We start from the raw sequence: 23,361 nt of genomic DNA on the forward strand, positions 1-23,361 counted from the left end.
GTAAAACAAATATAACCTAACCTGAAAATCCAATCATGCTTTTGGCAGGCTCTGTTGGGTTAGTGTTTGCTGTAAGCGAGAAATTTGCATTATCTATGTAAAGTTTCAAATAAAGATAAATCTATCCCAAGCACCTCTCCATGGAATAAAACAAATAAAGTTCACCAGTCTGCAGGCCTCTGCTTGCAGTTGGAGTTTATGGCTTGCACATGTGAAAATTGGCTTGGGAATTTGCACATTTTCAATATAAGCTTTACTTTTTGCTTCTACTAAATATCAACTTACATCTTAACAGAACATAAATTTTTTTTAAAGAGGCAAATCACACATAGGCCTCTGGTTTTGAAGTGGCCTGTGAAAAAACTCAAATGAATTCCTGCTTTTGAGTAGCTGTTTTTGCCCCCTGCAGAGGAACTTATTGAGAATTCAGGCCTCTGAGTCCCTACATTCCCACTCCATATTCTGAAGCAACAGCGGCTGTGTTGCAGGTGATCAGGGAATGGTTATTCCCCAAGAGATGGGCACTTGAGGGGAATCAGCTATGGGTGCTCACATGTTTTCATGTAGTGCTGTTGAACTTGAACTGAGCTCTTTCACTTCATTACTTAGTCAGAGAGCTACAAAATGTAAGTTATAGTAGCTATAGCTATGACTAATTATTTGTACAGGTTTTTTTTAAATATGGACTAGGACAGCTAGATCTGATTATATATGAATGCAAACAATAACCTTGCTGATGATCCAGGGAATAATGTGATTTTTCCCCCCCCTTTGCATTCAGAGGTTAAAATATTGGCAATCCAACCTAGGCCAGTAGTGACTGAACGTTCCTACCATCTAATGGCTGGGGATTGACCTCTGTGTGCATTTGCTGAGTGGGGCATTATGCAGAGAATGTCTGAGACCAATAATCTGAAAGCTGAACTGGCTTTGGATAGATTTCCATGTGGAGTTGACTATTTGGGGTCCCTGATCCATTCATGTGCTGCATAATTTTAATCTCCTGATTGTGAGCATAAATGTTCCAGATTGTGTCTGTTGTCCATTTTGCAGGTGCAAATTGTGTCTGCACTAGGGCTGCTGGCCTATACACTTTCAGCATAAAGGCTTCAGCCCTCACTCTTACGAATAGTCCTTCTGTGTCCCCTTGAAGTCAATGTCTTATGCAACCTCTCCCCTGATCTGTTCATACAAACATTTTCTAATTTTCTAGGACATTCGGTACTGATCCTAACTGGAAACCCTGTCATGTGCTGGAAATGATGCTGTGTGGAATGAATTTTGCAGTGAAATACCAAGTCACGATGACTGAGCCCTGGTCTACACTACGAGTTTAGGTCGACTTTAGCAGGGTTAAATCGAATTAAGCCTGGACACGTCCACACGATGAAGCCCTTTCTTTCGACTTAAAGGGCCCTTTAAACCGGTTTCTTTACTCCACCTCCGACGAGGGGATTAGCGCTAAAATCGGTCTTTGCGGGTCGGATTTGGGGTAGTGTGGACGGAATTCAACGTTATTGGCCTCCGGGAGCTATCCCACAGTGCTTCATTGTGACCACTCTGGACTGCACTCTCAACTCAGATGCACTGACCAGGTAGACAGGAAAAGCCCCGCGAACTTTTGAATTTCATTTCCTGTTTGCCCAGCGTGGAGAGCACGGGTGACCATGCAGAGCTCATCAGCACAGGTAACCATGATGGAGTCCCAGGATCACAAAAGAGCTCCAGCATGGACAGAACGGGAGGTAGGGGATCTGCTCGCCATATGGGGAGACGAATCAGTGCTAGCTGAACTCCATAGCAGTAAACGAAATGGCAAAATATTAGAAAAGGTCTCAAAGGCCATGAAGGACAGAGGCCATAACAGGGAAGCACAGCAGTGCCGCGTGAAAATTAAGGAGCTAAGGTAAGCCTACCACAGAGCCAGAGAGGCAAACGGAAGGTCTGGGGCAGAGCCGCAAACATGCCGCTTCTACGTGGAGCTGCATGCCATTCTAGGGGGTGCAGCCACCACTACCCCTACCATGTGCTTTGACTCCGTCAATGGAGAAACACACAACAGGGAAGCGGGTTCGGGGTACGCGAAAGATGCTGCTGCTGATGAAGACAATGAAGATAGCTCAGAGCAAGGAAGCGGAGAAACCGGTTTCCCCAACAGCCAGGATATGTTTATCACCCTGGACCTGGAATCAGTAACCCCTGAACTCACCCAAGGCATGCTCTCAGACCCTGAGGGCACACAAGGGACCTCTGGTGAGTGTACCTTTGTAAATATCACACATGGTTTAAAAGCAAGCGTATTTAATGATTAATGATTAATTTGCCCTGGCAATCGCGGACAGTACAGCTACTGGAAAAGTCTGTTAACGTGTATGGGGATGGAGCAGAAATCCTCCAGGGACATCTCCAGAAAGCTCTCCTTCATGTACTCCCAAAGCCTTTGCAAAAGGTTTCTGGGAAGGGCTGCCTTATCCCATCTGCCATGGTAGGACACTTTACCACGCCAGGCCAGTAGCACGTAGTCTGGAATCATTGCATAACAAAGCATGGCAGTGTATGGTCCCTGTGTTTGCTGGCATGCAGACAATATCCATTCCTTATCTCTGTTTGTTAGTTGGGTTTGTGCTGCATGTTAATCCGGAAACCCCAGCCCCTCCTTTTACATTGCAAACTCATTTTAAATGGCCAACTCAACGGGTCCTTGGTATGGGAAATGAGGGCGCTACTGTTTGAAGCCATTCCACATGTTATGAGGGTTAAAAAAGCCAAAAGACTGTGGCTTACCATGGCTGCCTGCAAGCCGAATTCTGTTGCCTGGCACCGCGTGAGTGATCTCTCACACCAAACCGGCAGGCCCTCAATATAAGAGGAAAAATGCGACCTTGTAACGAAAGCACATGTGCTATGTAATGTGAACAGCAAAATTTAACGTGAAAGAGTGTACCCATTGTTCTCTAAAATGTGTCTTTTTTAGTCCATCATTGCAATCCAAAAGTTCACACTTACCATCGACTCTTCTGCCATCTACATGGAGCTCTTCATCTGTCATAGGTAATCCTGGGCAGTTCATAGCTATCTCTCCTGGGAGTTTAGCCTTATGGCTTCCTTCTTGTCTCCCCTATTCGGAGGGAGAAGGCAGTCTATAAATAGTGCCGTCCTTCAGACAGTTCCTCCGGCTTGGCTGGAAGAGAGGGGTCTATATAGACTGTCTCCATTGCAAACGGGCTGCCATGGCTGTGGGTAAAGAGGTAGGAGGGAACATGGGAAATTGCCATAGTAGATCTGACCCAGGTCCATCTAGTCCAGTACCTTGTCTCTGACAATGGCTAGTGCCAGATGCTTCAGAGGAAGGTATAAGAACCCTGCTGTAGGCAGATGAGGGATAATTTGACCCAGGGATTAGATTTTAACTTGATCTCTAATAGCTGGAGATTTTACCGCCCTGAAACATGAGGTTTAATATCTCTCCCAAAAGTTTTGCAATAATTAATTATGACTGGATATGCTTGTTATCCATATACGTGTCTGACCTCTTTTTTGATCTTGCTAAATTCTTGGCCTCAGCAACATCCTATGGCAATGAGCCTCTTTGAAAGGTCCCCTGTAATGTTTCTGTAACATGCAGGCAGAAGCTCTGCTCTTGAAGTGGCTCAGTCAGAGATACTGAGGCAGGAAGCTAACTGTGCTGGAGCATGAGCTGTAAATATTAACATCTTTATTAGTTTGAAAAGAACTGCACCACAATTAACCCCGCAGAATATCTCCTATGACCTTACTGTCTTCACATTCAGATAAAGAGAACTCATGCAAAGAGCTGACTGAAAATTTTCAAATCCCACTTCGATGAAATTTTTGTTGGAATTTTGACGAAAAAACACGGGTTAAAATTTTTGACAGAAATGTTTGTTAAAATATCCTCCCTTACTCTTGTAATAGCGCTGTCTGGTGAATCTCAATAATTTTACAGCCCTGCACTCTGAGCAGCCCTGCTTTATCTGGTGAGCGTGAAAACAGGGTGGGGAGCCAGTAATATATAAAACACCTATATGACTAAAATGTAAAGGGGGAGGGAAAGGAGAGAGAAAATACATGGTTCCAAATGCGTCGGTGGTGGTTGGGTGCCTGGGGATATATGGTTAGCAAGAAAATAGATAACAAAAACAGAAAAGGATGGTGGGAGAGGATGAGAGAGAGAATGGACAGAAACGAAAGTGATGACAGTGACTGTGTTTGTGTATAGCATGAATAAAAGGTCAAAGGGTGCAAGACCACCCCCATTGCAGAGCTGAGGCTCTCACCTAAAAGGTCAGGAAATGTCCCTTGAACTCTTAAACAAGTCATCTTGTGTCCAGCCTCTCCTCCCTCCCCATTCCTGCATCCCCTTGCTCCAGCCCCTGAACATGAAGGGCCTTTCACTTCATATTCCACCCATCAGAAGTTTTCTTCTTTTCATACAGCTTTACATGCCCTGTCTGAGCTCTCCCTGTCATTGGCCTACCTCTCTGTTCTTCCCCCATTGCCAGCTTCCATTCTGGTTCCTTCGCTCCCCATCACTGACATTTCTAAGGTTTTCTGCCTCACCCTCAGCTGGTTCCCACCCCAGAGGTAGGGCTGGGAACCAGCAGCAGGGAAAAGTGAGTCATATTGGTAGCATGGGCCAGAGGAGGAGATGGGTGGGTGTATGGGGGTTTACAAGGTGGGGCAGATATTAGTACATTTTTCCTCCAAGGTTTATGATGGTTTCCCATGCAGAATGGAACCAGTTGTGTCACAGTTTCATAAGGATGAAGGAATGCTGCCTGTGGAAAAATTGGCAGTGAAATATGAGTTCCCCACCACTTCATGCACATGCACACACACAGTGTAATGAGCTATAGGTTAGCAATATTTTGAGGAAATGTAATGGGTTTTCATATGCCTGTGTTTTTCCCCCTGTTGCTAGTGCATACAGTAATCTTTGGAATCTCTTCACTAATACAGCCTTGTTAGCACCCAGGGAAGTAGATTTGAAGAGGGGTAAGAACTGTAACTTGTTTGCGTGCACTAGTCTGTTTAGTAGCTGTTCTGAAAATGAATGAAAAGACTGTTGTAAGCAAAGCAGTATCCATCCCTTTGTAACATTCCACTGATGCTGGGCAGAACTTACAATCTACATTTTTGAGGCTGCTTCTAGCAAGGCCACCTTTGGTTTAAATTTAATTTGCAGTTTTCTCTAGGAGCCAGAGATGCTGAATATTTTCTGACCCGGTTATACTTTGAGTTTGCCTACGACTATCCAGGCTTGAACTTTCCATTTGCTCAGCAGTGTGGGTGCAGCTCCACTTTGGAGGGGTTTTTTTGCTGTGTATGTATGGTGCCACATGGCTGCTTCATCCCTTTTAAATTTCTTGATGTTCTGGGCAGATAACCCTTACTGCCAGGCTTGAACAAGAGAGAAAGTGAAGAAAAACCTCAGAGTAGGTTAGCATAGTGCAAAGGGCACTGCTTGGAGCTTAACAGCATGTTGTAGAAGCATCATACCTAGCCCAATCATTATCATTTATTTGTATTCCGACAGTGCCTATAGACCCCAATTGAGATCAGATCCCCATCACGCTATGTCCTGTACACACGCAGTCAGAGAGAGTCTCTGCCCCCAAGAGCGCAAATCAAAACAGCAGTGACATATGCAGGATGGGAGAAAGTACTGTTACCTCCCATTTTACTGATGGGGAAGGCAAGCTCAGAGGGCTATGTTGTCACAGCCCATGTTGGGCCACACCCTTCACTGCCCAGCAAGGCTTGTTACTCACATGACATTTTCCCATGTGTGGAAGTAGGCAGGAGAGGCATGGCGGAAAGGAGGAACGCTGGATCCGCTCCCCTCACTCGCTGGCCAGAGTAGCTTCCCTGGCATACATGGGGATACAAGCTACTCCATGGAACGGCGGAAGTAACTTACCCCCTCCCCAAGAGTGAGGTTGCACTTCATTTGCTTCTAGTTTCCCGTGTGCGAAAACGGTCAGCTCAGCTACTCCCAATTCCAAAGCCCAGAGGGCGCTCAGGCCTGTTCTCTGTGGTTTCTCTTTACAGGCATTCATGGGAGGAGGCACTGATGATAAACCTCCCTCCCAAGTACACCTTAACCCCAGTCAGCCAAGTGCTGTGAAGGAGGAAGAAGTGAAGGACATATATATTGACAGCAGCTCCCAAGAAGTGTTTCTTCTCTTCCCTTCCCTCCCAGGACCACATATTTCTTTGTCATCATCAAGTTAGAAGAAGGTTGGGCAAAGGAACAAGAGATCCCCAAACAATGATGAAATAGGGACATCTCTCAGTCTGTCTTGTCATTGCATTTGGCGCACCATTTGACTGGAGCTGTATGGGGAGAAGTTCCTGTTAAGCTTCAGGATCGGTATAGTAATCACCTACCCTCTTTTAACTGAGTTGAATGTTTTCTTGTCCGTACTTGCACCACTGCTGCAGAGAACTCCTTTGCAAAGCTAGCTAATAACCATTATTGCAAGGAGACTGTCCCAAGGAGCTGCAACAGTAGAATTTCTAGCAACTTCACAGGAAAGCATGTAGGTTGGCAGAATCAACATTCTTGTCCATTCTGACACATTCTTTCTCCATGTTCTAGTGCAGACTAAATGCTTTTCAGTGCCACATTCCTGTAAACATCTGCAAAGCTACCTCTTTGTCCTCCTTCAAATCCCTCCTTAAGACTCTCCTTTTCTGTGATGCTCACGACAAACTCAACAAGCTTGGGCAGATGATGTAATGGCACTACCGCTTTTCACTCTGATTAGTATTGTTTCATTGTGCTCCCCCATCTGCGTGTTGTATCTGTCTGTTGTCATGTGTCCTAGATTGCAAACTCTTTGGGCAGGGACTGTCTTTTTGTTATGAGTTTGTACAGTGCCTACCATGATTAGGTCCTGGTCTATGATAGGGTGCTATCTCAATACAAATAATTAGTAATAGTAATTTATATCAGGGTCACTCGCTTGGGCTTATCTTCTGCATAGCAGAGGATTTTGGTATTTTTATAATAACTTTCCCCTTGTTGGAAGTTTAGGTAAGCATGAACTGGTTGAAGAGAAACAGGCAATAAAAAACAAAATGATTTCTAAAAAGCACTAAATCATGCCCTCATTGACTAGGAAGACAGTAAAACTGTGAGTTGGTAGAAACCTCTGTAATTGTACTGATGGGATAATTTGTGTTCCCTCAATGGCAAATAATAATATTGAAACTTTAAGAGGACGGACTTCCCATTTACAGCCAGTTGGTGACGCCTTCATTTTCTGATATGGTTAATTTTATCAAATAAGATTGAAAAACACATCATTTTAAAAAAATTGTGATGTATGCTGAGTTTTTTTAACGGTCAGCTGTTGCATCGGTGTTTTAATGTCAAATATTTTTATGTAAAATATAAACCTTTGTTTACTCAATGTTTTAATATAATAATAAACCATTTTTTATTTAAAAAATATATTTCATAGTGTTTACTACAGTCAAGCTGTTAATTAAACCTAATCTGGTATAATGCCAAATGGTTAGGGTACTTGGGGCAAGAAGTATCACTAATTTGAATGACTGAAGCTGCACTTGGCTATTTATAGCAGAGCTTCCGGCACCACATGTTCTTGTTCTAGTTAAAGGAAGCACTTCAATTCTAAAATATCTGAGCATTATAATGTTGTGTTTGAGGAAAATTTAAGCCCCCTACAGACAGAGAAAGAGACACAATCTGCATCAGACATTCTGTATAATTCACATTGAGAATGACCACATATGCATGTTGATGTTATTATCTATTCCTTACTTGTAAGACTATTATTGAAGTTGGTTGAATGATTCATATGCAAAATGCTCATGGAGGAGCTTCCATGGGTGTAGCGTCTTAAGTTGGGGGTCATGACCACTATGCCTCTCTTTATGGCTAGATGGGAGGGGGGTCTTGCCATTTTTGGATGTAGCATGGAGTCACGGTATGGAAAAGGTTGAGAGCCAGTGGTTTAGAGTAAAGGCAAACAATACTATGGAAACTCCACAGTTTCCTTTCAGTGCACTGAATTTGGGATCCGATGAATTCCAGCCATGTCTGCCGGCATAGACGGGGGGACGGTAGAGCCCTTTGTCACTGACAGCTGATTGAGTGCTCCAGACAACTGAAGGATGTATTGTAACACCATTTCACAAAATAACGGAAAACATGAAAATGCTTCTTAATGGAACTCAGCAGAACCAATCATTTTCTCCACAGGTTCTGTCCTACATCCAATTTGGTTTCAGTGAGCGGTTCATCCACACAGATTATACACTGTCAGCTGCTGTTAAAATTGTGGCTAATTGTCAATCAGATCAGGACCTTTTGACATAAAAGGGGAGGAAGAATGAAAGCAAAGACAAGATGTATTTTCCCTTTGAAGAAACTAGTAATGTGTTTAGAGTGGCAGCATCTCATCTGAGCCTTTCAAGACGTTGGCTTTAAAACATCAACATTTATGAAAATGCCAAAATACATTTTACATTTTCTTTTCCTTTTTTCTTTCTTCTTTATGATCATTATTCTTTTAAATAAATTTTCTGCTAGGGTTGACATTTTCCCACTGCATGACTTCAGTTCCTGCTAGTTTACTATGTGATCTCATAGCGACAGCTGTATAAGCTTTTAAAATGTTACCTTGACTTCAACTTCTAATTCTATCTTTCAAAAATTCTACTAAGCTCTAATTTAGCAAAAGAGGGGGAAAATAAGCAGAGGTTTGTATCAAAGCACTCTTGGAAGTTTGAGGAGGCAGGAAAGCAAGCCCATGACTATTACATGTACAGGGTGTCAGGTATCAGAGGGGTAGCCGTGTTAGTCTGAATCTGTAAAAAGCAACAGAGGGTCCTGTGGCACCTTTGAGACTAACAGAAGTATTGGGAGCATAAGCTTTCGTGGGTAAGAACCTCAAGTGAGGTTCTTACCCACGAAAGCTTATGTACGGGGTGAAATTCATATTTCTCTGCACAAGGCAGGAGTAATCAGGCTTTGAGCAAGGAATTCTGTGGGGCTTGGGGGAAGGACTGCATCCTGCAACACACAAGCAAGCTCTGAGGCTGCATTATATCCCTCCATCGCTGCTATTCAAAGCTAGGATAGTAGCAACTGTCACTCCCTGCCTCCCCATATGCAAAGCTTTGAGGTTATTGGTTCAGCCTTCATCTCTGTGCCTGGGATTTACATCTATCTTACTTTGCATATTCTGGATCACTGACTCCCACTTAGCTTTTATGTATGAACATTTACACCCTTCTTGCATCTTCATCTCTCAATTAGACCCACTTTGCCCAATTCAGACCCCGAATGAAATTTTCAAATGTGCTTCAATCTCATTTTCAAAAGTGACATAGATACCCAGGGCCTAAATCACTTTTAAAAATGGGTCTTTGGCGCATTTGAAATTTTTACTCTTGGTGTTAAAGTCAAAAAGTTTAAAATCTAAATAGATACATCTGGAAAAGGACAGGAGAAAGGAATTATCATCATCCCCACTTTATCGATGGGGAAGTGAGGCTACATTGTCAGAGCCCATATGAGGTCACACACCCATTACTTCCTGGCATAGCTTGTAGCTCCAGCTGCTGTGGAGAGAACTGAGGCATCTCACTTGATATTCTCCCATGTGGGGGGAGGCAATGGAGTCCCGTGAACAGGGCGTTGGACTAGCACTATGGATATCCAGGTTCTATTCCTGGCTTTCCTGAAGACTTGCTGTGTGACCTTGAGCTACACATTGTGCCTGTTTGATGCTTCAGTTCCCCTATCTGGAAAATGGGCACCATGGGAGATAGGGGTCCAGTTGGGCAAACTCTTTACTCATAGGATTAGCCCTTAACCCCTTGGAAGACAATAAACTGGGCTTGTGCATAAAGACGTTACAATGAATAAGGGATGGAAGGGTTGGAGCCTAGGTTGCTTGTTCTTCTTTTGTCTCTTTTTCAAGTGCTGTCGTTGCTAAAAAGCTCCATCAAGAAAAGTCCTGCCAGTCTGTTCTAATACAGTTTTTCCAATCTAATCTGACACTTCTGATGACAAGAAGGTTAAGTGTGAAATGTCTTGAGAATGTGAAGGGATTTTACCTTCTCCCACCAATCAAGGCACAGTTTTTTTTCCTTTTGATGCCAGGATGTGAACTTGCCGGTTTTAATTCACATCTCCTGACCATAGGGAAATGATCGATGGCACAATTAGGTCACAGATGCTGGAAATATGAGTGTGGAACACAGCCAAAGTCAGACTCTCTCACTTTGCATCTGATCCTAAGTGGTGGTGTGCGTCTATCTGCATCTCCCCTGGAAGTAACTGAGTGCTGCAGGTGTTGAGGATGTTTCAGACTCAGGCTCTGCATGTATAACTCATCCCTCTTATTTTTGAAGCATATTTTCTAACATGCAAGTAAAACAGACATAAGCTCTGATTTCAGTTTTTATCAATACAAACAAATTTTACTACCCACCAAGCTATATGTGTCCTTTTAAAGTTGTGTAACAAACCAGGAGAAAAAAGCGTAGGCTGAGACTGAAGGGAGCTGAAGCATTGTGAAGAAGGATGGTCTTGTGGTTTAGGCACTAGATTGGGACTTGAGTGATCTAGGTCCAATTCCTGGCTATGCCATAGACTTCCTGTGGGACCCTGGGCAAGCTGCTTTGGCTTCAGTTCAGCAAAGTACTTAAGCAGATGCCTAACTGTCATTGTTGTCAATGTGACACGTGCATTTGCTTAAAGATAAACAAGTGCTTTGCTGAATCAGGGGCATATATAATCTCTCTATGCCTTAGTTCACCATCTGTAAAATGGAGATCATGCCTCCCTAGCTTCCAAGGGGGATTGTGAGGTGCTGGGAAACTCTAGTGACAAGGGCTTTATAAGTAGCTAGATAGGCTTGTAAAAATTGTTTGTCTTTCCTAAGACAATAGTGTCTTGACTTCAGGCTCCCACACAACTCTAGTTTTATCCTTCCCCAACTTTCTGCTCATGTGCCAAGGCTCACAATTACAGTGAATGGCACTTTCAAGGGGATGCATCTTACGTGTATGGCAGTTCAGCTCTGAGCTTAATATATGTGTTCTCTTATCTCCCTAAATCCAGTGCTTTGGTGGAGGAAAATTGAATGTAACTGTAGTTTGTCTAACCAATAGATTCGCTTTCCATTTGGAACTGCAACAAAGATGACTGTCAGCTGCTCAAATAGAAAGTTTCTCTTTGCAGAAATAAACAAATCCTGTGGCATATATCTGTTGAAAACTCCTAACTAACCAAGCCAAACAGTATTACAGTTCAGTGCAAATGTGTGTACGGTATATAGAGCCATTCACATATAAGTGTCCCACATCTTTTTCCAATAAAACAAATAGAGGACAAACTAAGACACATTGACTAAATACTAGATTCAACAGTAGAGATGAACTATTAAACCTTGGATCCAAACACCACTGAATTTTGTCAGGGGAGGATCCAATCCAAAGCCCAGCTCCACCATAAAAGCTCAATTCTGCCCTCAGTTACACAGATGTGGTGCTCACTGATGTCAACTGAATTGAGGTGTACATGCCTGATTCACAACTGCCTTGCTCCTGTCCTAAGTCGCTATAAAATGCTACCCAATAACTATGGTAAGGTTTTACGTGCAGTCTGCAGCTCGCTTTGCACAAGTGTAACTGACAAAGTGCAGAGCAATAAAGAATCAGGCCTGAGGTCTTTAATTCAGCCTTAGTAACAGAAACCATTTCAGAACTCCAGCTACCGAAGAGCAACAAATGAGGAAGAGCAGAAAGAGGAATCTGTATCCCCAAAGGAATTTTAGCTGAGTGAGGGACATGGTAACAACTCTTGCTTGGAAGATCATATTTGACACAATACATTATATAGAATAATTAACTATGAAATATATGTATGATAGACCTAGCCTATGATATGCTTGACTTATTTTACCAGGCACAGACTTATATTATGCTGTGATTTCAATTGAGTTTTGAGGCAACCGTTAAATACATCAGCAGTACAAAATCATAAGATGGGGTTAAAGCCAAAAGCAAAATCCTGAAGTCAATACAGAAAGCTCTTGGAAACCAATGCAAAGATTCCCAGGGTGGGATGACCTGGCTAATGAACTGGGAATAACTAAACTGCATGCATATGTAATACTTAATATGGCTAACTGTAAATGTATTCATCTATGAACCAAGGCCATACTTATAGAATAGGGGACTCTACCCTTGGAAGCAGTGACTCTGAAAAAAGATTTGGGGGGTGATGGTAGAGAATCAGCTGAATGTGAGCTCCCGGTGTGAAGCTGTGGTCAAAAGAGATAATGCAATCCTTGGGTGCATAAACAGGGGAATCTCAAGCAGGAGTAGAGAGATTATTTTACCTCTGAATTTGGCACTGATGTGACGGCTCTGGAATACTGTATCCAGTTTGGTCTCCACAATTCAAGAAGGATGTTGATAAATTGGAAAGAGGTCAGAGAAGAGACATGAGAATGATTAAAGGGTTAGAAAATGTGCCGTATAGCAACAGACTCAAGGAGCTCAATTAATTTAGCTTAACAAACAAAAGGTTCAGGGGTAATTTGATCACAGTCCATAAGTACCTATATTGGGAACAAATATTTAATAATGGGCTGCTCCATCTAGCAGAGAAAGGTATGAGATGATCCAGTGGCTGGAAGTTGAAGCTAGAGAAATTCAGACTTGGAAATAAGGGGGAAATTTTTGATAGTGAGGGTAATTAACCTCTGAACCAATTTACCAAGGGTTGTGGTGGATTCTCCACCACTGACCATGTTTAAATCAAGATTAGATCTTTTGGTAAAAGATTTGCTCTAGGAATTATTTTTGGGAAGATCTCTGGTCTATACAAGAGGTCAGACTAGATGATCACAATGGCCCCTACTAGCCTTGGTATCTATAGGAAGAAAGACCTGACAACAGAACTTACTTTAAGATAAAAGTAAAGAGTCGTTAAGCTTCCCTTTGAGCCTGTAGTATCACAATACAACTGACTTGCTTTGTCAAACCCTAAAATTAGGAACATATTAATGGTCTTGATCCAGGAATTGTATTTTAATCTTTCACAATTTTATAGCACAAAAAAGTCTAACAATCAAGACAGCCATGAGTTAGAGATGGAAAAGGCCAAACCAACTGGATCATGCATGCTATGGCTGCGTAACATTAGCCACAGATATACCAGATGTAGTGGCTTCATATTAATAAACTGTATTAGACGTAAATGCACTTGTCAGTCACATGTTCCTGCGGAGGCCATTTAGTAAGACCATTGGATATTGGATGGCAGTAAAATTAAATGGTCCTTTCTTCCCAATTAGAAGCGGATTGGACATAGAAAAGAATTAAATCTATAAAAGAAGAAGGTGGGATAAAAAGAATTAAAGATGCTTGATTCAGGGAAGGTAATGTGTAAAGGAAGAAAAATTGAGAGGGAATCCTCCAATTCTCCCAATTTCTCTAGCATATAAGGTTTACACTTGGATTTCAGCAGAATCATGCAGGTTTTGCTTCAGTTAACTGGATTCAATGGTCTAGAGAATGTGGAGTGGTGGCAGCTGCTATCCCAACAAATGGGATATTCTGTAGTCTTTGGACTATTGCTAAACAGCTGCAGATTTCTGCAACCTGCCTGTGGGTTAGAGAACAAATTTCATTCCTCCTGAAAGGCATGGGTTTTTCTGCCTTATTTTAGCCCTATGATAGTTTCTGACATTGGAAGGTATATTCTGTGGCTCGTTGTTGGTCACTGGATTAGAGTCAGTGTGTTGTTTAAAGGTAGTGATATTGTTCTTAATAGAGGCTGCTAATTGCTGAGATTTTTTGAAAGTCTAGCCACTTCATAGAGTGCTTAAATAGGAGCAACGCTGTCTTGAAAAACAGGCCCGATTTGTGGGTGCTGAGCAATTTAGAACATCTATCCCTTAATGTCTGTTTGGGTTTATTTGCACAGATAATAAACTGCTTGAGTCTGCCCCATCCTCTATAAAGCCAAACCTAACAGACAGTTAAATCAACCAAGATGGCTTTCAATAAACTGTTCCTATTAGGTTCTCCTAGCTACCATCTCTAGCTATTATGTATAGTAATTCCATTTCTAAAATTAGAAAATTACTCCTGGGTTCAAATTGGATGGGTTTTTAAATAGTCAGTCAACGTGGGTATCATGGAATGCTATAAGAATTGGTGATAAAGGGGTGGAGGGAGGGCTAACATGAGCTAGTCTGGGATTTGTGTACATGGCAGTTCAGGGTCCATGTTATTTAGTGATGTTTTGAAGAAGGCAACTCTGTTGTAATTTTGTTAGCCGTATTTTGTCCTTAGGGAAACTGCTCTAATTTCTGTTGAATTCAGTGGGAATTACACCCTTGCAAAGGAGGGCAGACCTGGGCTTAGAATGTGGAATCTTCATTCAAGCACACTGAGCATGCTTCTATCAGCATAAACATTATTGCAGTATTTCATTGTTTTCTCCTCTCCTGGGCCTAATGTCTGCTCCATTCCTTTTTAATGTTTTTGCAGTTTCTCATTATTTGAGCACAAAGCAAATAACATTAGAGTTCGCAAAAAGAAGAACAGGAGTACTTGTGGCACCTTAGAGACTAACAAATTTATTAGAGCATAAGCTTTCGTGGACTACAGCCCACTTCTTCGGATGCATCCGAAGAAGTGGGCTGTAGTCCACGAAAGCTTATGCTCTAATAAATTTGTTAGTCTCTAAGGTGCCACAAGTACTCCTGTTCTTCTTTTTGCGGATACAGACTAACACGGCTGTTACTCTGAAACATTACAGTTGGACTTCAGAATCTGCTATGTTTGAGTGGGTCTGAAATTAGCCCATATATGTTGACTCATCCTTGGCTAAAAATGGCTACCCAGCAGCAGTGCTGAAAAGTCAAAGAGAACTCATCTCAGAGAGACTCTTCTTTCTGAGAGAAATAGCAATCTTCAGTAGAGCCAAATTCTTTAGGGTCAAACTTCTTGACATGCGGGTGATGGGTTGCTAGTGAAATATTAGGGATGGGTCAAATAGATGGTACAAAATCAGGGCAAAATTAATTCTTCACCACAAACGTGCATTAAAATCTGAATCTTATAAATGTTGTTTGTTTTAAATGCTTGTCTGCCTGTACACTTCCAGGTTTCAGACAGGACAAGTAGTGAAAATATCAAAAAGCCACCAAACACACCCTCTGCCCTAGCCCACTCTGCTCCCACTCTTTTTTGGTGTTATTTTTGACCTGGCTGTAGGGACACTTCAGATATTCCGAGGCTGATTCTCAGATGAAAGAGGTTCAGATGGGCCTCTGAATCTAAATGAAATTAATTTCTGAATCTTAGGAGCACCACACATCATTGCAAAACCGTCGCGGTCAGAGCCATGCCTAGGCATGTGTAAGGTATTACAATACTTGGATGCCTCATGAATAGCACCAAATTTATCATTTCAATACCCCTGTGAAATGGGGAAGTATCATTACCTCTGTTTGTAGATGGGGAACTGAAGCACAGAGATATTATGAGACAAGAAGTCTGTGGCAGATCTAGCAAGTGGACCCAGACCTCACCCATTTCAGCCCAGTGTTTTAAGTAGAAGGCTATCCCTCCGCTGCAAATCCCAAAGCCCCTTCATTAGAACAGTACAGTGTGCATTACTGTCACCATCTTGAAGTGGCTGCAAAGACCACTGTTCGGACATTGGCAGGCTGCCTCACCTGACACAGGGCCACCCCTACTCATTCTACCCTGGGTTGGATGGGTAGGCAAGGCAAGGCACACTATGTCTGGAGGAATCTAAATTTGTCAAATCCATTCGGCCCATGGAAAAGCCTTGCTCTGTGCTGAATTATGGGAGGCTTTTGTCTGGCTCAGAGACACAGTCGCTCCCCCAAGATTGTTTTCAGCGGAATGTAGCTTAGCATGGCAGCTCTGATCTAACCCTCTGCCTTCCAGGGCACGGTTCTCTTGAAATTCAAATTGAACATGGTTCACAGCACCCTTTCAAAAATCTTGTTGGCAGCTCTTTGAAGTCCCATGTTTTTTGCCTGGCTTATTATTTACACTGCTTTGGAGATAGCAATGAAGAAAACCCTATTGGCAAAGCTCTCGGTTGGTTTTTCTTTTATATATTTGATCATCCATGCTGGTTATTGATGGCTACTCATAATCCTTCCCTCCATCCTCTTTGTCCATTCCCCCACCTCAAAGTGAATGAGAACTAAGTGAAGAAGGCACTTTTATAGAAACTTCACTATAAATGAAACCAAATAATAGATATACGCAAGTTAAAAAGAGCAGTGTTACCAGTGACTGGTACTGGAGCATTAGTAAATGCTAAACAGCAAAAAAAGAAGCCTTCAGTTCTATGCAAAATTTACATTTAAAATGTAAACATGCAGCCCTGCCCTATAGAATAAGGGTTTTGTAGATGAAAGACTAATTAGTTTGTCAAACTATTCTGGCTCAGTTGCTACAAAAGTGCCTAAAATGTACAGTACATCTGTGGAATGCAACAGAATGTCATTACGGTGCAAATGGTGCCACGCAGCATGAAGTTAATGTTGACGTGAATGCTAACTTATGTCCAAACAAAGAACATGAAAATCGTCTTCAAGAAGCTTTTAAGTTCTGATCCTCTGGGTAATGAAAAGATCTTTGATGGCAAAAGCCCTATTAAGGGTGCAATCCTGCAAGATGATGTGCACCCCATAGCAGGTGCTCAGAACTTCCACTGACGGCATGGGAAGTTGTGATTGCTGAGGATTGCTGAGGAAATGCTCTTCATTCCATAGAGAGACTCTGAAAGGCACACTGGTGAAGGTTGGGTTCTTGGGGATCACTCCGCAAGCTGAATCCACTTGGCTCCTATCCTCCCCATTCTACCCCCAAAACTCCCCTCCACAATAAAACATGTGCGATGCCTTTCAATTATATAAGTGTAGCCAGCCAAGGCAGCTTGCAGATAAAGTATTTGTGCCAAAGAGCTGAATGTGAGGCTGCATGAACAAGGTGGTCAACTTTCCTAAAACCAGCTGCAAACTTGAAACTCATTTGTGGTAGAAAACTAACAAATACCCAGTGATGCAGATTAGGATTGCTTAGCCCTGTCCATTGTAAATAATCTCTGAGATACTTCTTAAGCACAGATGTAAAATGGCAAACTAAAAAAAAAAAGAAACATAATATGGGTTGTATTAAATGTTAATGTGTGCTATTTCCAAGCACAGATTGCTAGGGGAGTTGGTGGTGTAGACTGACTTGATTATATGTAAATACAGACAGAAAGGAGCTGTGACAGATCTTTCTGGGTTTGCGTACAAGAAGGCACATTGTTACTTCAGACAAATACTGAAAAAAGAGAACACAAATGCATCTTGATGTGTGATTTTACTTTTTTGTTAAGTAGTTTGTGGGTTGATTTACTCTTTCCATTCCATGCAGCAGGTTTCAGGTGCATTTATAAACCCGCAACTATGCTCAAGCCACTTTTCAATCAAGTCCCCCACAAACATCTTTAACTGAGAGCTAAGGTTGCTTAAATAGCTTTCCTGTCAATACATTCTCTAAAAATCAAGGTAATCACCAGTTAAGGTGAGATTAGCATGCAGAAAAAGTCAGTTTATGGCCCTTGCTTCAAAAGTATGTCTGGTTTTAGCACCCACACAGGTGAAGAGGGTGATACAAGGATCCTCATATTTTCTGGTACCCTGCATGGGGAAGCGGGAAAGTAGTTGCCATTGGGCTGTTAATCGCTTTCCTGTAGAGGTGGGAGGAGCCTTGGCTTTGTCCCTCCCTCTCCCTCAGTGCTAATGCACTGGCCAGCACAGCAGAGCTGGCATGGAGAGGGAGGTAAGCTGTGCTAGAAAAAGGGCTGGTGCACTTGATATAAAAGACATGGGGCAAGAAAGACTGAACTGGGACTCTTAGAGTAGCCTTGTAAGGTTATAGTCTACCCCATTGTACTCCAACACCATTAAATATTCCTCACCTCTACAACAAACTTCCTGTCATTTTTAACATACAGCTGCCCCAATACATGCACCTACTCCTCTAAATCACAGATTTATAACCTTAACTCTGACCTCAATGAGCTAATGCTATTCTATGAACAGACATTTTTGCACTACGAAAGTCTAAACTGGACCCATACATTTAGCCTTTAAAAACAACAAACAAAACCAAGCAAACACCCACAAAAAATCCCCAATAGTTTAGGATGTGCAAAAACTTGTGTAAGGGACCAGCAAAAATTGGTATTTTAGCTAAGCTCAGGGGTAACTAAAGATGAAAACTACATTTCACTGGAAAATTTGGAAATACAGTTTTTTAAACTGATTCTTCCAATCTCTGTCAGAGATATGGCTCAATTAAAGATGGTTTGGGGTATGTAATGTATAGCTGTGGGCAACTGGAATTGAAGGCTTTTGAGCATTCTGAAATATCTTATTTCACTATAGATTCAGGAAAGACAACTTGCATAGCTTTTGCTTTTCTAGCCATGCAAAACACAGCATGAGAAATAGCTTCCATGCCTCTTCTATAATGTGACTTCATTGCACCTGAAATTACATTGCAGAAATACTATTTTGAACTCCAGTTTCCCAGTGGAAAGCTTAGGTCAGGCAAAAGTAGCCTGGAGGGATACATTTGCCTGATTAAATTTGATATATTCTATGCATCTTTCCTAGCTTCCAGCCTTCGCTTAGTACATTTATTCTACAAGCACTAAGCCAGTAATCAAGTTCAGTACCCACCTATTAGAATTATTATTTTACAATATATAACTTCTTACCCATGGACCTTGCTGTTTGTTTCATATAAACATAAGCTGTGAAACAATGAAATGTGTGCCTGATCACTGCATGAGATCAACTGCATTGTATCTATCTACAAAGGCAGCTTAAGATTTTGTGTTGCCTTTTCAAATTAATGCCTATTAGAAAAATGAATAATTCTCATCCAAGTCACAAAACATCCAATAAAAACAGAGAGAGCTGGACAAAATGTTTCAAATGTAAAGGACTGTATATTTGAAAAATTGCTTTTTTTTTAAAGCAATTTTTCATGAAAACCTTTTGATTTTCTCAAGATATTTCATTTTTTCATGAGATTATTTGGGATATTTTTGGTTGAAAAAGTAATCAAAAACATTACTGAAGTCATTATGGATATGTTTTATTTACTAAAATTGAGAATTTTTCAGAAAATGAAATTTTTGTGCTTACCAAAAAATTTGAATTTTTGGCAAATAAACTTTTTGATAACATCTTCATAAAAATTGCAACAAAAATTTCTATTAAAAATTGATCTGTTTCAAATCCTGTAAAATATTAGCCATTTGGAATTTTTGACTTTTTTTCATGGCAAATGTATTTCATTTGTTGAAGAACTCTGTAAACCAGTAACCTTTTTTTTTTTTAAAAGAAGTGTTTGCTGTAGTTGCAATTATGTTCCCTGTAATTACAGCATTAAGACCTGATCCAATGCCCAGTGACTTCAACGGGCTTTGAATTGGGACTTTTGACTCACTCTCAGAGGAAAAGTCCAAAAAACGTCAAGACTCAGCTAGATAAATCACTTGTTTCTCATATTCAGCTGCTGCGTGTAGAAATGGATGAATTATCTTGATTCTGTGCTTTGTGTGTGTATAAACAAAAAAGACATTCATTCAGTTACACTAGGTATTGCATATTTTGGCAACATTTTGCAAAATCCTGTTAATTGTGGCTCAAACACTGCTTGCTATACTCATGCACAAAGTCTTACTGAGTAACCCAAGCAGGTTTGGTACAGAACTATGCTGCACCATTTGCTGATCCAAACTGCCTTTTACTATGTTAAAAATCCTCCAAATCTGTGCTAGCAAAAATTGCCATTCCACCTCTTCCATTCATAGATTTTTCACAAAATACTCTTGAAGAGAAATCTGCAAGTGTTCCTTAAATGGAGCTTCTTTTTTGAACTCATCTGTTAGTAGATAGAGCATCTGAGAGGAAAATCTATGAATGGTGAGAATGACAGACCAGATTTTCAAAGCTATTTAGCCACCCAAAGACGCAAATAGGCACCTGGGATGAATTTTAAAGGTGCCTAAGCATGTTAGTTGCCTGACTCCCATTCATTTCAATGGGATTTAGGTGCCTAAGCTGATTAGGTGCTTTTGAAAATCTCACTAAGTGCCTGTCTTTGTGTTTAGGCACCTAAATAGCTTTGAAAATCTGGCCCTACGTGTATTCTATAAAGACAAGTTTGTCAAAATGGGTGACTCTATGGTGTTAAAGTGGTATCATTTCAACATTTGGTTGAAAATATAAAAATATAATCTGATTTTATTTTTCTTTTGCCTGTGACTGTTGACATGATACCCTCATTACTTGTTGGGTAGCCTTAAACCTTGGGTTGGTTTCCTAAACTTCTGCAGTAAGCAAGCAATTTGCCACATCCCGTGCTATAAGACACAGTCACATATTGCATAAATCTGTTAATCTATTGAAGTGCACCCACCTGTTTCATTTTTAATACCAAGCTCACTATAATTAACAGGCAGGCTTGATATACAGGATACGTCACAGGTCCATATAAGCGTCCTTCATTGGAGTTACAATAGACCATGTAGCACAGCCCAGGGCACTCACAAGACTAAAACAGGTTATTTCTTCTGTTGTAAGCTGCAAACAATAGATCAGATGTTTTAAGTATCTTAACGAGAGTCTTGAACAAAGTACCTACTTTATATTTAATAAAGCATTTATTGTATGTTGACTATCCATGGATTGTAAAAGCAGCACCTACTGAAGTTTAATTAGCATAAAAGGTTGGTGTAATTAACTGCAGATTATATATTCAAATCAATACATTTGCTAGTGGGATGCTGCAAACTCACTGAGTATTTAGGCATGTAGTCATTAGTTAGTGAGATACAGTAGCTGTATCAAATTAGTTAGACATCAATTAACTTGTGAAATGTCTGTTTATATTTTAGGTGATCTAAAATAAGTGACATATAAGCAATAGGTACAGAATCTTTTGTTTGGTGGGTGTGCTAAGTGCTGATTCAGGGCTTGATTCTCAATTTACCCTGAGGCCCCTCTACACAGTTAAATTACATTTAACTTTAAGGCAGTGCGATCTAAAGGATCCGTAGTGTAAACGAGCTAGGCTTTCAGTCCTGTAAAACTTAGGGCTCTATCTTGAAGTGAATGGGACTAATCACTTATGTGCTGCAAATTGCACAATCATCCCTTGCTCTATTGGGATTGGCTAATGTAATAATGAATAAACTGATGAGCAGTACATGTTATTTCCACAGATCAAGCCAGGAACTATGTTCAAAGTGTGATTTCAAAAGTTAAATAATAATTAATAATAAATAATAATTAATAATAGCTCTTATATAGTGCCTTTCATCAGTAGATCTCAAAGTGTTTCACAATCTGTAATGTATTTATCCTTGCATCACTCCTGTGAGGTAGGGAAGTGCTATTATCCCCATACAGATAGGGAACTGAGTAGCAGAAAGGCTAAGTAATTTTTCATAGATTCCAAGGCCAGGAGGGATTATTGTGATCATCTAGTTTGACCTCCTATATAACGCCCTCACTGTCAAAAATGTACACATTATTTCCAGTCTGAATTTGTCTAGCATCAGCTGCCAGCCATTGAATCATCTCATACCTTTCTCTGATATAGTGAAGAGCCTATTATTAAATATTTGTTCCCCATATAGATGCTGATAGATTGTGATCAAGTTACCCCTAACCCTTCTCTTTATTAAGCTAAATTGATTGAGTTGGGTTTTTTAAAAAAATTAGCATCTTCCTTTTCCAACCACTAGTGTAAGTGGGAAAACATCATGCCCAATAATAATAAAGGCACAAGGATTTGGAAAGCTGCAGCAATTATTGTTTTTCTTCTGTTCATCAGTAGATATATTTTGGGGTGACTTTTGATTTAGAGATTGAAATGCACCATGTGATTCAGTATTTGTTTCTCACTGTGTAGCAGTTGGAAAAATGCTGTCTTTACATATGGTTTTGTATAGCAGGAGTTTAGTTCAGTAATGGCTATGACAAAGGAAGGATGGTTCAGTGGTTAGGGCATTGCCTAAGATCTGGGAGACGTGGGTTCAAATTCTGCTCTACTAGACTTCTGTGACTCTGGGCAAGTTACTTAGTCACTGTCCCCAGTTACCCATCTTCAAAAGGATGTGGGGACAGTGTTGCAGTGAAAGACAATGCAGAGGATGATGCAGTCACACTGAGGTTCCCTACTACCCAGTGAAATCACCTAAAACTGGGCTATGGAACCTCAGAACACAGCATCACAGTGAGGCTACATCTACACTACAGGGGGGAGTCGATTTAAGATACACAAATTCAGCTACGTGAATAGCGTAGCTGAATTCGACGTATCGCATCCGACTTACCCCGCTGTGAGGACGGCGGCAAAATCGACCTCTGCGGCTTCCCATCGACGGCGCTTACTCCCACCTCCGCTGGTGGAGTAAGAGCGTCGATTCGGGGATCGATTGTCGCGTCCCATCGGGACGCGATAAATCGATCCCCGAGAGGTCGATTTCTACCCGCCGATTCAGGCGGGTAGTGTAGACCCAGCTAGAGGCAACAGCGGTAGAGAGCCACAGTGAGCAGAAAGTGGTGGTAGAAACAGCAGTAAGAAAAGAGGTCAGCAGCAGAGGCATTGCTCAACCTCCTCCCACTCCTCCAGGGATGGGAGGCAAACCTAATTGAACACGCCCTTAAATTCTGGGACTTTGCTGACTTTGGACTACCAACTGTAATTGGGATGCAGTGGAGGGAAAGGGGAGTGGTGTATTTAAGGGACATTCATCTGTCAGACTTTCAAACCACAAGGTGTGAAACTAAGGCAAAGGACTACTGCCTAAGGTTCTGTGGGACAGGTGTTTACTTAGGGTTTGCATACTTAGAAATCCTTGTTATGGTGTTTTCCCAACTTAATGCTGAGTTCCCTTTTCTTTTTAATAGTTTTTTTGTTATATGCACTCAGTGCTTGCATGTGGGGAAGTATTTCTTCTTAGAGGCACCTGGCATGCTGGTTGGTTTTCCCAGATTTCTGGGTGGAGGCTCAAACCGGTTCTTTTTTTTTTTTTTTTTTTTTAATGCTAAGAGGAACCCTTAGGTATTGAACCCGGTTCTTGTTGTTGTCAGAACCACCTGGCAGAAGGGTTACATGTACTTGCTACTAGGAAAATTTCCATGCAACAGAACAAGAGGATATACTAAAAACTAGCGCACACTCTTAGCCACGCAGCAGAGTTTCAGACATTTCCTATTAATA

Source organism: Chrysemys picta, chromosome 7 (assembly GCF_011386835.1).
Source record: "Chrysemys picta bellii isolate R12L10 chromosome 7, ASM1138683v2, whole genome shotgun sequence".
Lineage (NCBI taxonomy): Eukaryota > Metazoa > Chordata > Testudines > Emydidae > Chrysemys > Chrysemys picta.